Source organism: Aquarana catesbeiana, linkage group LG08, assembly GCF_042186555.1.
Source record: "Aquarana catesbeiana isolate 2022-GZ linkage group LG08, ASM4218655v1, whole genome shotgun sequence".
Classification (NCBI taxonomy): Eukaryota; Metazoa; Chordata; class Amphibia; order Anura; family Ranidae; genus Aquarana; species Aquarana catesbeiana.
Window position 1 is genome coordinate 192,228,854 of NC_133331.1, and position 13,427 is coordinate 192,242,280.

At 40.9% G+C, this 13,427-nt stretch overlaps 1 long non-coding RNA gene across 1 annotated transcript; it reads left to right on the forward strand.

Annotated features, from left to right (window-relative positions):
- Window positions 1-4,269: 4,269 nt before the first annotated feature.
- Window positions 4,270-11,180, forward strand: LOC141105321 (uncharacterized). Its single transcript, XR_012235567.1, has 3 exons — window positions 4,270-4,456; window positions 7,899-7,946; window positions 10,930-11,180. It is a non-coding gene; the product is annotated as an uncharacterized lncRNA (long non-coding RNA).
- Window positions 11,181-13,427: the final 2,247 nt, after the last annotated feature.

Below are 13,427 nucleotides of genomic sequence, written 5' to 3' on the forward strand. Positions count from 1 at the left end.
TTTTTTCTGTTTATAGCACAAAAGAAAGCTCTATTTGTGGGAAAAAAAGTATGTCACTTTTGTTTGGGTACAGCATTGTACGCCCGCGCAATTATCAGTTAGACGCAGTGCCTAGGGATGAGCTGAACACCCCCCTGTTTGGTTCGCACCAGAACTTGCGAACAGGCAAAAAATTTGTTCGAACACGCGAACACCGTTAAAGTCTATGGGACACGAACATGAATAATCAAAAGTGCTCATTTTAAAGGCTTATATGCAAGTTATTGCCATAAAAAGTGTATGGGGACCTGGGTCCTGCCCCAGGGGATATGGATCAATGCAAAAAAAAAGTTTTAAAAACAGCCATTTTTTCGGGAGCAGTTATTTTAATAATGCTTAGAGTGAAACAATAAAAGTGTAATATCCCTTTAAATTTCGTATCTGTTTCCTGTTTTTAGAACAGTCTGACAGCAAAATGACATTTCAAAGGAAAAAAGTCATTTAAAACTACTCACGGCTATTAATGAATTGCCGGTCCGACAATACACATAAAAGTTCATTGATAAAAACGGCATGGGAATTCCCCACAGGGAAACCCTGAACCAAAATTTAAAAAAAAATGACGTGGGGGTCCCCCTAAATTCCATAGCAGGCCCTTCAGGTCTGGTATGGATATTAAGGGGAACTCCGGCCAAAATTTAAAAAAAAATAGCGTGGGGTCCCCCTCAAAATCTATACCAGATCCTTGAGGTCTGGTATGGATTTTAAGGGGAACCCCGCGCCAAAATAAAAAAAATGGCGTGGGGTCCCCCTAAAAATCCATACCAGACCCTTATCTGAGCACGCAACCTGGCGGGCCACAGGAAAAGAGGGGGGAGAGAGAGCGCCCCCCCTCCTGAACCGTACCAGGCCACATGCCCTCAACATTGGGAGGGTGCTTTGGGGTAGCCCCCCAAAACACCTTGTCCCCATGTTGATGAGGACAAGGACCTCATCCCCACAACCCTTGGCCGGTGGTTGTGGGGGTCTGCGGGCGGGGTGCTTATCGGAATCTTTAAGCCCCCTTTAACAAGGGGACCCCCAGATCCCGGCCCTCCCCCCTGTGTGAAATGGTAAGGGGGTACAAAAGTACCCCTACCATTTCACAAAAAAACTGTCAAAAATGTTAAAAATTACAAGAGACAGTTTTTGACAGTTCCTTTATTTAAATGCTTCTTCTTTCTTCTATGTTCTTTCTTCTTTCTTCTATCTTTCTATCTTTCTTCGGTTTCTTCCTCCATCTTCTTCTTCTTCTGGTTCTTCCTCCGGTGTTCTTGTCTGGCATCTTCCTCCGCGGCATCGGCGTCTTCTTCCCTTCTTCTCCTCGAACCGCTCCGCATCCATGATGGCATGGAGGGAGGCTCCCGCTGTGTGTCGCTTCTCTCTTCATCTTTTTCTCTTCATCTTCTTCTCTGGTATGGATTTTTGGGGGGACCCCACGCCATTTTTTTAAAAATTTTGGCGTGGGGTTCCCCTTAAAATCTGTACCAGACCTGAAGGGTCTGGTATAGATTTTGAGGGGGACCCCACGCCATTTTTTTAAAAAATTTTGGCCGGGGTTCCCCTTAATATTCATACCAGACCTGAAGGGCCTGGTATGGAATTTAGGGGGCCCCCCAAGTCATTATTTTTTTTTAAATTTTGGTTCGGGGTTTCCCCGTGGGGAATTCCCATGCCGTTTTTATCAATGAACTTTTATGTGTATTGTCGGACCGGCAATTCATTAATAGCCGCGAGTAGCTTTAAATGACTTTTTTTCCTTTGAAATGTCATTTTGCTGTCAGACTGTTCTAAACACGGGAAACATGTGCCCCTTTACAGGCATACTATAGACACCCCCCAGGTACAAACTTTAAAGGGATATTACACTTTTATTGTTTCACTTTAAGCATTATTAAAATCACTGCTCCCGAAAAAATGTCCGTTTTTAAAACTTTTTTTGCATTGATCCATGTCCCCTGGGGCAGGACCCAGGTCCCCAAACACATTTTATGACAATACCATGAATATAAGCCTTTAAAATTAGCACTTTTGATTTCTCCCATAGACTTTTAAAGGGTGTTCCGCGGCATTCGAATTTGCCGCGAACACCCCAAATTGTTTGCTGTTCGGCGAACTGGCGAACAGCCGATGTTCGAGTCAAACATGAGTTCGACTCGAACTCGAAGCTCATCCCTAGCAGTGCTGTATCGCAAAAAATGACCTGGTCATTAAGGGGGAAAATCCTTCCAGTCCTTAAGTGGTAAATTGTCATCTATGACTAATGCTGCTTTTTTAATGTTTTGTTCTTAGAGGTGTTCTAGAGGATAAATGGCTAATAAAGTTTTGTTTTTTATTCAGTCATAAGGATTTTTATGTTCTATGCTATTGTTATACGTTTTGAAGTTTGTATTTAAGTTTGGGAGTAGTATCTAAAGCGCCCTTTCTTTTTTGTAGTGTTAAATATCCAAAATACAATTTGGTGTTCAGATGACATATGCACACAGTTCAACTCTGATAATGTTTTATATAGTGGAATGCAAAAGAACACATAAAGTGATTGGGAAGTGTTAAAATTGAAGCTATTATGATTTTGGGTCAATCCTGACCACTAAATAGTGAATGTGAATAGAGTAAACAAAGAAATCAGGGTGTCTAATAATTTGATTGTGTACTTCTGAATAAAACAGAGCCCCATATACAGCCAAGTATCTAATTTGAAAACGTGCAACTATGTGCATACCCAGGGCCGGTGCTAGACTATTTTGCGCCCTAAGCAAGACTTTTCATTGAGATTTTATTTTCATTTCACTTTCACTGACAATGGTAAACAGGACAAATAGAGAGGGTGAATCTCCCTAATGTGGACAGTTAGCAATGAAAATGTAACAGGTGTTCTAATCCACCTCCACTTTATCCAAAAGTAAAAAAAATCCTTTAGTTAAACTTTAAGTAAATCAACCCCAATGATTTTCATATTTCCATATTTAGGTTTCTATGCATTACTGTTGAGAGAACTGATCCAAAAAGGCAAAAACTGCTCCATATTTTTACATTAATTAAATAACGCATACACTAGACCACTACTTAATTACTGCAAGCATTTCATTATTTATTACCGTCTGTCAATTGAGTTTAACACCTTTTCCTGCGGTATTTACCAAGTGGTTTGCGATAAATACCGAAAAACGGTCTAGTGAATTGACAGTTTCACGATTGCATGTGATATTTATGCCCTGTACACATGACTGGTTTTGCTGTCGGAATAAACTCTGAAGGTTTTTCCGACGGAGTTCCGACGGAATTCCGATCAAGCTGTCTTGCAAACACACTGTCACACCAAATTCCCACCGTCCAGAAGGAGGTGACGTACAACACGTACAACGGGACTAGAAAACGGAAGTTCAATAGCCAGTAGCCAATAGCTTCCATCTCGTACTTGCTTCAGAGCATGCATCATTTTTGGTGCGTCGGAACAGCATACAGACGAGCAGTTTTTCCGATAGTAAATTGTTCCGTCAGAAAAATATAGAACATGTTCTCTATCTAAGTTCGTCTGAATTTTCGACAGAAAAAGTCAGATGGGGCATACACACGGTCGGAATATACGATGAAAAGCTCCCATCGGACTCTTTCTGTCGGAAATTCCGCTCCTGTGTATGCGGCATTAGGCAAAATGTGTCCTCACACCTAAATATCTCATGTATATCTCAAATATCTTCTGTAAATGGACCTCAGTATTAGGAAATATGACAAGAATACTTAAATAAAGATTATGTTTCGCCACGGAGTCCTGCCCATGATGGCATGGCCAATGACCAGGTTCAGACACATGCTTAATGGCAGCTCTGATACGAGATAGAGATTGTTTAAGTTTTGGCTGTGGTAATACAGGATTTGTGTGTAAAGAATGGCCAACTCAACCCCACTGGAGCAAAATGACCTTCTGTGGAAAAAAGCCCGGTCCTGAAAGGAAATTAGTGGGCTAGCTTTCCCATATAGTCAGTTTACAGTCACATATCTATAGCATTACATCAGCTAAAGTGATCATCTTTATATGTCTTGTATGGCTCCTTAACCAAGATTTGGAGACTTAGAATTCATTAGTGAGCCTTAACAATAAGGAAATATGTAATATGCAATTTCCCTATAAGCAAGGAGCACCAGTTCATGAATAATAAACATGTGAATGGTATGTGTTGAAACACCTTCTTAATTAGTTGTGACCAGGCAGGGGAGGAATTTGTCCTCATTGTATTTCCTCTTACATACAGTATATATAAAGGCCCCGCTGAAAGCTATTCAAACAAAAAATTCTCTTCAAGCTCCTATATTTTCTCAGAAGGAAAACCAAATCTAAAAGCAGATATGTCTGGAACAAAAAAATGTGCCAGTCAGAAGATCAAATGCCAAGATCCTTGCCAAATAACCCCAATCTGCAAAGATCCATGCCAAGACCGTAAGTGATTTAAAAATGCAACATAACTTTTATAAACAAACACCTGTACTAGGCTTTATGTACTACATTTATTGTAAAATGAATGCTTTTCTTGCATTTTGCTATTAAGTCTGGATATGTACTTATTTTTTATTATTTTTTACAATTTCATTTTTTTTTCCAGTTGTTTTTAGGAGCCCCATTAGGGGGCTGTGGTGAAATAACAGGGGTCTGAACAGGGGAGAATCTATGCCACACTGGGTTATTAGGCACACCTGGCATACCCTGTGCACACACCTATGCTCTAAATATTAGTCAAAGATATATTAGACTGTAGAGATGTGGAATGAAATATGCACAATGTATGTTAAGCAGAAGGTAATTTCAATTTCTGACTGGAGTTTACCTTAAAGTGGATGCAAACCCACCACTCACCCAGTATAAACTAATGGCACAGTATTAATGTATATATACATGCATATATCCCTACCTTGCAAATGTCACCCCCTTCAGCAGTAGGAGCCCCACAAAACTCTGGAATCAGTGGGTGGGTCTTTTTGCCGGAGCTCGGTGGGCAGAGTCGTGATGTCACAAGACTCCCCGCCCACCTCTAAAATCTCCTATTCCTGAGTTTTCAGTAACATCCAGTCAAAACTCAGGAAAGGCACCATATGATTTTAGCATGTCCAATCATGCTGAGGTGTGGAGCAGAAAATCCTGGGAGAGCTGGAGAAGAAAGGAGGGGAGATGTGAAGCTGGAATCGTAACTCTCTCTCTCTCTCTATCTCTCCCCCTCTCTCTCTCTCTCTCTCTATCTCTCTCTCTCATGCAGTTCCTGAGATAAAGAAATCAGATTTCAGTCACAGCAGTGGGGGATTTGGTGACACAAACATGTGTGTTGTTTTTAATCTTGTGACAAAGACAAGAGGATTGCTCAGAGCAGGACTAACTCTTTGTGGCAAGAATGTGTACAGATGACTTGACATCTTCTACTGTACCAGGTAGAAGTCTTCATTACAAAAAAAATTCAGGATTACATACACTTTAGGCAACTGAGATTAAGGTCAAGTATTCTGACTTTGCTTACCACTTGCTTTTTCTGTCTCTACAACACACAAAAGGGTTAGTCACATAACACAGAATCATGTCATGGTTTTATTAATACCATTCAGAAGAACATACATTAAAGCCTAAGTTTAGTCCAAAAAAAACAGCACAAGGGACTGTACCTCCAATCAATGTGAAGTGTCTCTTGTACTGCTGGCTGGTTTAGTTAAAATCCTCTATCCTCCAATACCCCCTACCCCTGCAGCCATAATCTTCCATTGCCACAGGGGTTAATACAGTCCAAGGGATCTGTCGTATGCACCCGTTAAGCGTGTATGCCTGTCCTTTCCCTCCCCCTCCTAAGTTCACAGAAGTTGTACTATAGATTCCATGAATGAAAAGCGTTTTATGAATGGAGCATGGGCAGATGAATGAATGAAAGGTCCGCTCCTCCATTCACCAATTAGTTTTAATTTGTGGAAGTTACAGTACAGGTTCTATGAATGGAGGATGTGGGAGGAAAGAGCGGGCATAATTAACCCTCTTGAAGAGTACATATGACAGATCTCTCGATTCTTATTAACCTCCATAGCACTAGAAGATTACGGCTGCAGGGGTGGTGGGGGGAATCAGAGGACAGAAGATTTCAAATAAAACCATAGCAAGCAGCACAAGGAACACTTCATATTAAAAGTTAGTACAGTCTCTTGTGCTGATTTCTTTTTTTAATTGACTGAGATTAGTCTTTAAATAGATGTTAGTGCTGTGATTTCATGAAACACAGGCTAAATGTAAATTTAAAGCAAGCCTTGCATTAAAATGCCAGGATCACCTAGTACACAAGACCTCCCATCCCATTCCAAAATGCCTCACTAATGCTTCAAATAAAAAAAAAATAAGGGATATCTAAAAATCATACTTGGCTTACATTTCACTTCTGCTTGTGGAACCTAGGCAAGGTTAGCATCACATTCCTTCTGGTGAGATCCTATGATCCTATCCTGAACAACAAAAATAAGGCAGCACAGTGGTGTAGTGATTGGCACTTTTGCCTGGCAGCAAACGGGTTGCTAGTTCAAATCCCAGCCATGGCACTACCTGCCTGGAGTTTGCATGATCTCCCTGTACCTGCATGGGTTTCTTTCAGGTACTCTGGTTTCCTCCCACACTCCGAAGACATGCTGGTAGATTATCTGGCTCCTGTCTAAATTGGCCCTAGTATGTGTATGTATGAATGTGAGTTAGGGACCTTAGACTGTAAGCTCCTTGAGGGCAGGGACTGATGTGAATGTATAATGTATATGTAAAGCACTGCGAAATTGACGGTGATATATAAGTACCTGAAATGAATTAAATAAAGATTCATAATCTTGTGAGAATTACCCTCTTCAATGAGGAAGCCAGTTGAAAGTGATACATCTTCTTCACATTTATTTTGAGCATTCATGCTATTTTTTGTTGTGGGAATGGGATGTCTTATGTGTTATGAGGACCTTGCTTTTTAGTGCAAGGTCCACTTTAAGTGACTTTTACTACATAGCTTGACATAATTAAAGTGTACAGTCATACACCGACAATGTTTTCACAGGCAAAACTTTTAGCAGCTTACAAACTTTAGGTGGTTGTACAGGTAGAAGGTTTTTTTTTACCTTAATGCATTTTCTGCATTAAGATAAAAAAAAAACTTCTGTGATCAGTTCCTGCCCCAGCCCTCACTAAATACCCACCTGAGCCTTATCTCGATTCTGCGATCTGCCCAAGAGAATCAGAGCTGTTCTCTTTCTCCTCACTGGACAAGGAGGCAGCAGTGAGAGCCATTGGCTCCTGCTGCTGTCAATCCAGTGAGAAGGGAGTGCAGGGCGGGGCTGAGTCGTGTTGTGTGTGTCAATAGATGCACACATTCCGGCTCGGGTTCAAGCCTGTACGGGTGCCCACATAGCAATGCACGGGGGACCCCAGAAGAGGACGATCAAGGCTGCACTGTGCAAAACCATTGCACAGAGCAGGTAAGTATAACATGTTTGTTATTTAAAAAAAAAAAATATAATCACTTTCAGCACATGGTCCCAATCCCAGGACCCTCTATGGTTAAGCCCATCAGGTATAAACATGTTACAGGGGTGGACCTGGAACAGGACCAATTGTTGAAGCTTATTGGTTGATTAAAGTTTTGCCTGTGAAGACATTATTAAAGTGTGGCTTTTCTTTTCAATTATACTGAGATATGTGCGGAGGAGTAATGGACTCCAAACCAGCACATAACTCCTAATGAGGGAAGCATTTAAAGGTCAGAGGGGTGCACTTTTCTTTGACTTGACAAAATAGACTTTATCACAGTTGCAATATTTTATTGCTAGCATTGCTGTTAATAGTTGCATGGAGTTCTTTACTAAAGTATGTTTGTTTGTTTTTTCAGCATGTAAACCTCAGGGTCAACGTGGCAACCTCTATGTTCGCCAACAAGGTAAAAAAGAGAAAGACGTGCTTGCCCTTTATATAACTGATATAATATATTCTTTAAAATAAGTCAAAATTAAATACTTGTGCAGTATAGTGTGTACCACAGTGCCACATATTTATTCCTTTCTATTTTTATAGCTGCTCTTATATTTGGACAATCCCCTTTTTTAAAAATATGAGGCAGGCCTAAAGTCAGAGGCAGAGGTTCTGCAAGCCATCCTAATCCATCTGGGGGCACAGCCCTACATGAACAGGCCACTGCTATTCCTGGGGTTGGTCCGCAGAGCTCTGCAGTGTGGACTTTTTTTAATGTATCTGCTATCAGCAGCACCGCTTGCAGTCTTTGCCTACAGAATATCAGCTGTTGTAAAAGTATCAGGTTAGGCACCACATGCATGAGGAAACACATGACTCTGCAACACAGAGCTCGGTGAGAGCAGCACTTCAATAGGACAAGTCAGCAACAAAAGGCCATCAATCCTCCTCATATTCATTCCATACTTTACGCATGCTATGAGACAAAGGCAGTAGGAGGCAGAAGAGGAATACTTAAGAAAGGAGAGTTGGGGTGCTGGAGCTGAAGAGAAGGATATGAAGCAGGCTTCAAGGGGAACATTTCCCGACTCCTCAACCCTAGGAATTGTCTGTGGGTGAAGTGTAATAGTTGAGGACAGTGCTGTCCTCAGCGACACTGAGGACTGAGGGTTTATTTTTTTCTTGCAAACAATTTGTGGCAAACTGTGACTTTTATGCTCAATTACCTGTAGAAGGAACCCAAGTTTGCCCCGATAAAAAATAATAATCCCTGCCACAATTAATAGCTCCTACCACCTTGCCTAACTTGTTCTAGTTCTCAGGCACTGTAAAGGAGTAACATAATGTTTCCACTGCTGGACCTTAGCTGACAAATGTTTAATGTTTGCTGCAAGGTAAAACCTGCTTTGGACCTCAATTTTGTATCCTGCGCAAGTGCCCAAGTGCTGAAAATATGCCTTACAATGATTTTCACAAATGGACCTGGGTATAGTTTTTCAGAAACAGAAGGCATAAAAAAACCTGACAGGAGTTATAATCCTTCCTTACTCTATCCAAAATAGAAAAAAAAAGTTTTGCTTTAGGTCTACTTTAAGGTAGAATCTAGTCCTTTTAGAAACCCAACATACTACCAATGTTACTAGAATTGCAAATATGGCTTACAAAACACAATGTAATGTGCCAAAATATTGTTTAACCACTTTCTGCCTGCGCTATAGCCGAAAGACATGGGCTTCCTTTCCTGGGAGGGCGTAAATGGATATCCTCCCATGATCGCGCTACCCTATCCTTGAGACTCAGCTGATCACAGAACGAGGTAAAGGGCAAATCACATACCCTTTTCCATGTGATCAGCTGTCAGCCAATGATAGCTGATCACAGGATGTAAACAAAAGTCGCTTATCTGCTTTTTTTCCCTCACGCTAAGAAAGCTGATAACCCTCTTATGTTAAAGGGACATCGGCACTGATCATCAGGGCACTGATCATCAGTGTTCTGATTATTAGTGCAGTCCCACAAGTGCCCACTAGTGCTGCAAATTAGTGCCCACCAGTGCTGCCAATTATTGCCCACCAATGCTGCCAATTAGTGCCCACCAATACTGCCAATCAGTGCCAATCAGTGCCCATCAGTGCTGCTTATCAGTGCCCATCAGTGTCACCTATCAGTGCTGCCTATCAGTGCCCTTCAGTGCCGCCTAGCAGTGCCCACCAGTGCCACCAATCAGTGCCCATCAGTGCAGCCTATCAGTGCCCATTAGTGTAGCCTCATCAGTGCAGATCATTGAAGGAGAAAAATATGAACAATTTTTCATTTTTTCCATTGATTTAGCAAAAAATAAAAAACCCAGAGGTTATTAAATACCACCAAAAGAAAGATCTATTTGTGTTAAAAAAAGATACAAATTTCATATGGGTATCGCACAATTGTCATTCAAAGTGAGACAGCACTGAAAGCTGAAAATTGGCCTGGGCATGGAGCGGGTACAAGTGCCCAGTAAGCAAGTGGATAAAGGAAATGCGCTACAGAATTGATAAACTCTGGGATTTAAAGACAATTATAAATAAAGGTGTGTTTTGTGAACCATAGGCCTGATATATTCTAACAAAATCAGCACGTAAAATTCAGGAATCGGATAAATATGTGACTCATCTAATAACTTCTATATCAGCAGCTGACTATCATTGTTGTAACCAGTTAGTCTACAGCATATGCTGTACAACTGGTTTCCTAACCAAATCCACAGCTGGAGCATCACTACTAAGGTTACTAAACCACTCAGGACCAAACATTGAGGTCATTAAACTGTTCATAATACAGTATGTATCAAAGTCACAAAGTGTAATTATCCATCTTCTATTTCTGTACATTGAACCATTCTCCTCTCTACACCCAAGTAGGTTTGGGACAAATGAAATAATATTTTTTCTTTAAAAAAAATACATTTGCATCTATGCTTTTTATATTAGTGACCATTTCCAGTGTTATAAACTGGCTGCTGGTTTGAATGAAAAGCCCAATGAGGACTAAAGCTGGACATACACCGCTCAAATTTCCGGTACTTCTCGCTGAATAAAGATGAAATTTGAGCTGTGGGTGACCCTGTTGGAGTCTTCAGTCTTGACAATAGAAAATTCTAAGGGAACTGAAGGAAAAATTGAGTGGAAAATTGTTGCCTGAACAGTGATATCTGCTGCTGCAGACTGGAAATCGAAAGAAGTGAAAAAATGAAAAAGAAAAGGTTTGGCCAAAAACCTAATCTGCTAGCTGAATAATGAATCTACACATAGAAAAAGAAACCATGGCTTTAAGGCATTTTGGTCATTTTATTTGCTATCTACATTTTAACATGGCTGCTAGATAAAAATTAAACATCACCTGTAGTCAATTGTGAAAATATATTTTACACTAAGCAGTAATTTATTACTAATGGAAGATTTCTTTCTTGGCAGATCCATGCAATCCTTGCAAGCCTTGTGTTGTCCCCGTCTCTTGCTGTCCTGATCCCTGTGATCCTTGTCAGGGCAAATGAAGTTTTTGTGATTAATGAAGATATGATGCTTGAGCCCAAACTATGAGATACTAATTTACTTCTCTGCAAAATACTTACAACACATCCGAGTTTAAATTGGTTAAATCTTGCATCTTGTTACAGCTCGTTAATTAACTCTGCTGAATTAAACTTTAAATTGCTAGCTCTAAATATATTTCTTTGTCTTATTATACAAACTGCAAAGGGGTACCAAATTATTGAAATATAGCAAACTTACCAGTACTGATGTTCAATACACTGCTGTAGTAAATTAATAATATTGCTGTTTTCTTCATGGAATACCGGTGGTTTTTAACAGATTGGCCCTGGCCTTATGCATATATGCAGCCTCTCGGCGAGAGGGCCTTAACGCCAAGAAGCTGCTTATATGCATATCTAAAGGTAAACAGAACTGTGACGAGAGCAGCTACCGCGGCTTATGGAAAGCCCCTGATCTCAACTTGCGATCGGGAGCTTTCCAATCAAGTGACCGCTGTGTCAGCCAATCATGGCGGTCACATGATCTCAAACCCTGGGAGGTGTCGGTGCCAAGAGGTTAAATATATGTTTACCACATAAGTATGTGAACTATGTGTCTAATTTTTTTAGATCCTCAAAGAGTTCTTTGCCATGAAGTGCCATGTTGAACTTCCAGTGACCAGTATGAGAGAGTGAGAGAAATAACACCAAATTTAACACACCTGCTCCCCATTCACACCTGAGACCTTGTAACACTAACGAGTCACATGACACCGGGGAGGGAAAATGGCTAATTGGGCCCAATTTGGACATTTTCACTTAGGGGTGTACTCACTTTTGTTGCCAGTGGTTTAGACATTAATGGCTGTGTGTTGAGTTATTTTGAGGGGACAGCAAATTTACACTGTTATACAAGCTGTACACTCATTACTTCACATTGTAGCAAAGTGTCATTTCTTCAGTGTTGTCACATCAAAAGATAGAATAAAAAAATTAGAAAAATGTGAGGGGTGTACTCACTTTTGTGAGATATTGTATATTTGGAAGCAGAATTGAACCCCAATTTAAACTGGGACAGGGAAAAATCTGAGATTCTAACACCTGGTACCAAGTTTTTGATAAGTATATTTATAAATCAGTTTTTTGTTACTGATCTTTGCCAGAAAAGATCTTGTGACTACCCGGCCCTTTCATCTATACCTCACCTCTCGCGTCATTACCATCCACCCCTCTTCCCCCTTCATCATCTGCCAACCACCCTCTACAACATGTGTTATAATGTGAATCAAAAGAGAAAAAAAATGCAACCAATAGTGATATTGGAGAGGAAGAAGAAGAGAATGACTTCTCTCTATTCCTTCTCTTCCTCCTTTCCCATTCCTTTCAAACCCCTAATGGACATTCTATATTCCGTCAAATGTATTCATCTCCATACCATTTTGCTGTGAACATCTCTTTAAAAATTATTCCCTCCAACCCATTTATCCCATGCCAGCATTGAGAAGATGGAATAGGGGACAGCCTTAATACATTTTAAAAGGGGAAAAAAAGGGGGGTGTCCAAGCCAATCTCTCATTTTCTCATCCACACTCTCTTTCCCATATTATGGGGATTCTAGCACCTTTCCCTCTCTCGCCTACCCCGATGCATTTTGATTACCTATATATCTTTTGTAAATCACAGACTATTTAAACTCAATCCAACTTCTCCAGATTTCATAAAAATTGGCATTGGAATCATTTTGTAAATGTATCAACTCTTCCATTTATCTGGTTTTATATACTTCTTTTTCTCTATTACTCTTTTTTCCTTGGCTCGCTGGAAGCGTGAAATAAACATTGCCAGGGATCTTGCTTAATTTCAGAGTTACTAATCATCTTAATTATGTTTAAAACTTTTCCCCAGTATAACTGAATAATTGGACAGTGCCACCATATATTGGCATGTGTTCCCTCACAAGCAGTTCAATTCATGTCAGTTTGGATGGAGCAGCTGCAAGGACAGGTCTGACATTCATGCATATGCAGGTCTGTAGGTCCATGGCCCCAAACGCAGACTGTGTGAGTTCAGGGATATGCACCTGCATGGATGTCAAGTTGGGAACAGTGGCTGTGTTCATACAGCTGCTGCATCCCAATTGATATGGTTGGGGCTGCTTGCACAGGAATGCACAGAACATCTGCCCATTCCCATGCAGCTACTGCTGGGATGGCCTGCACGGGGATGCATGGAACACCTGTGCATCCCTGTGAAGCTAACACTGGCTGGCTCTGACTTCCTGTCAGAGGGAGGGGCCGGAACATGGCGTCGACTAGGTGTGTTTGCTAGGAGCACCAAGGAGCTCCCTGTCATGGTGTACTAACAACCCCACATGCCCTCCTCCTTGCTACTGCATAAAACCTCTGGAAAACTGCAAGCCCCCCTGCCTGAGACCCCCGC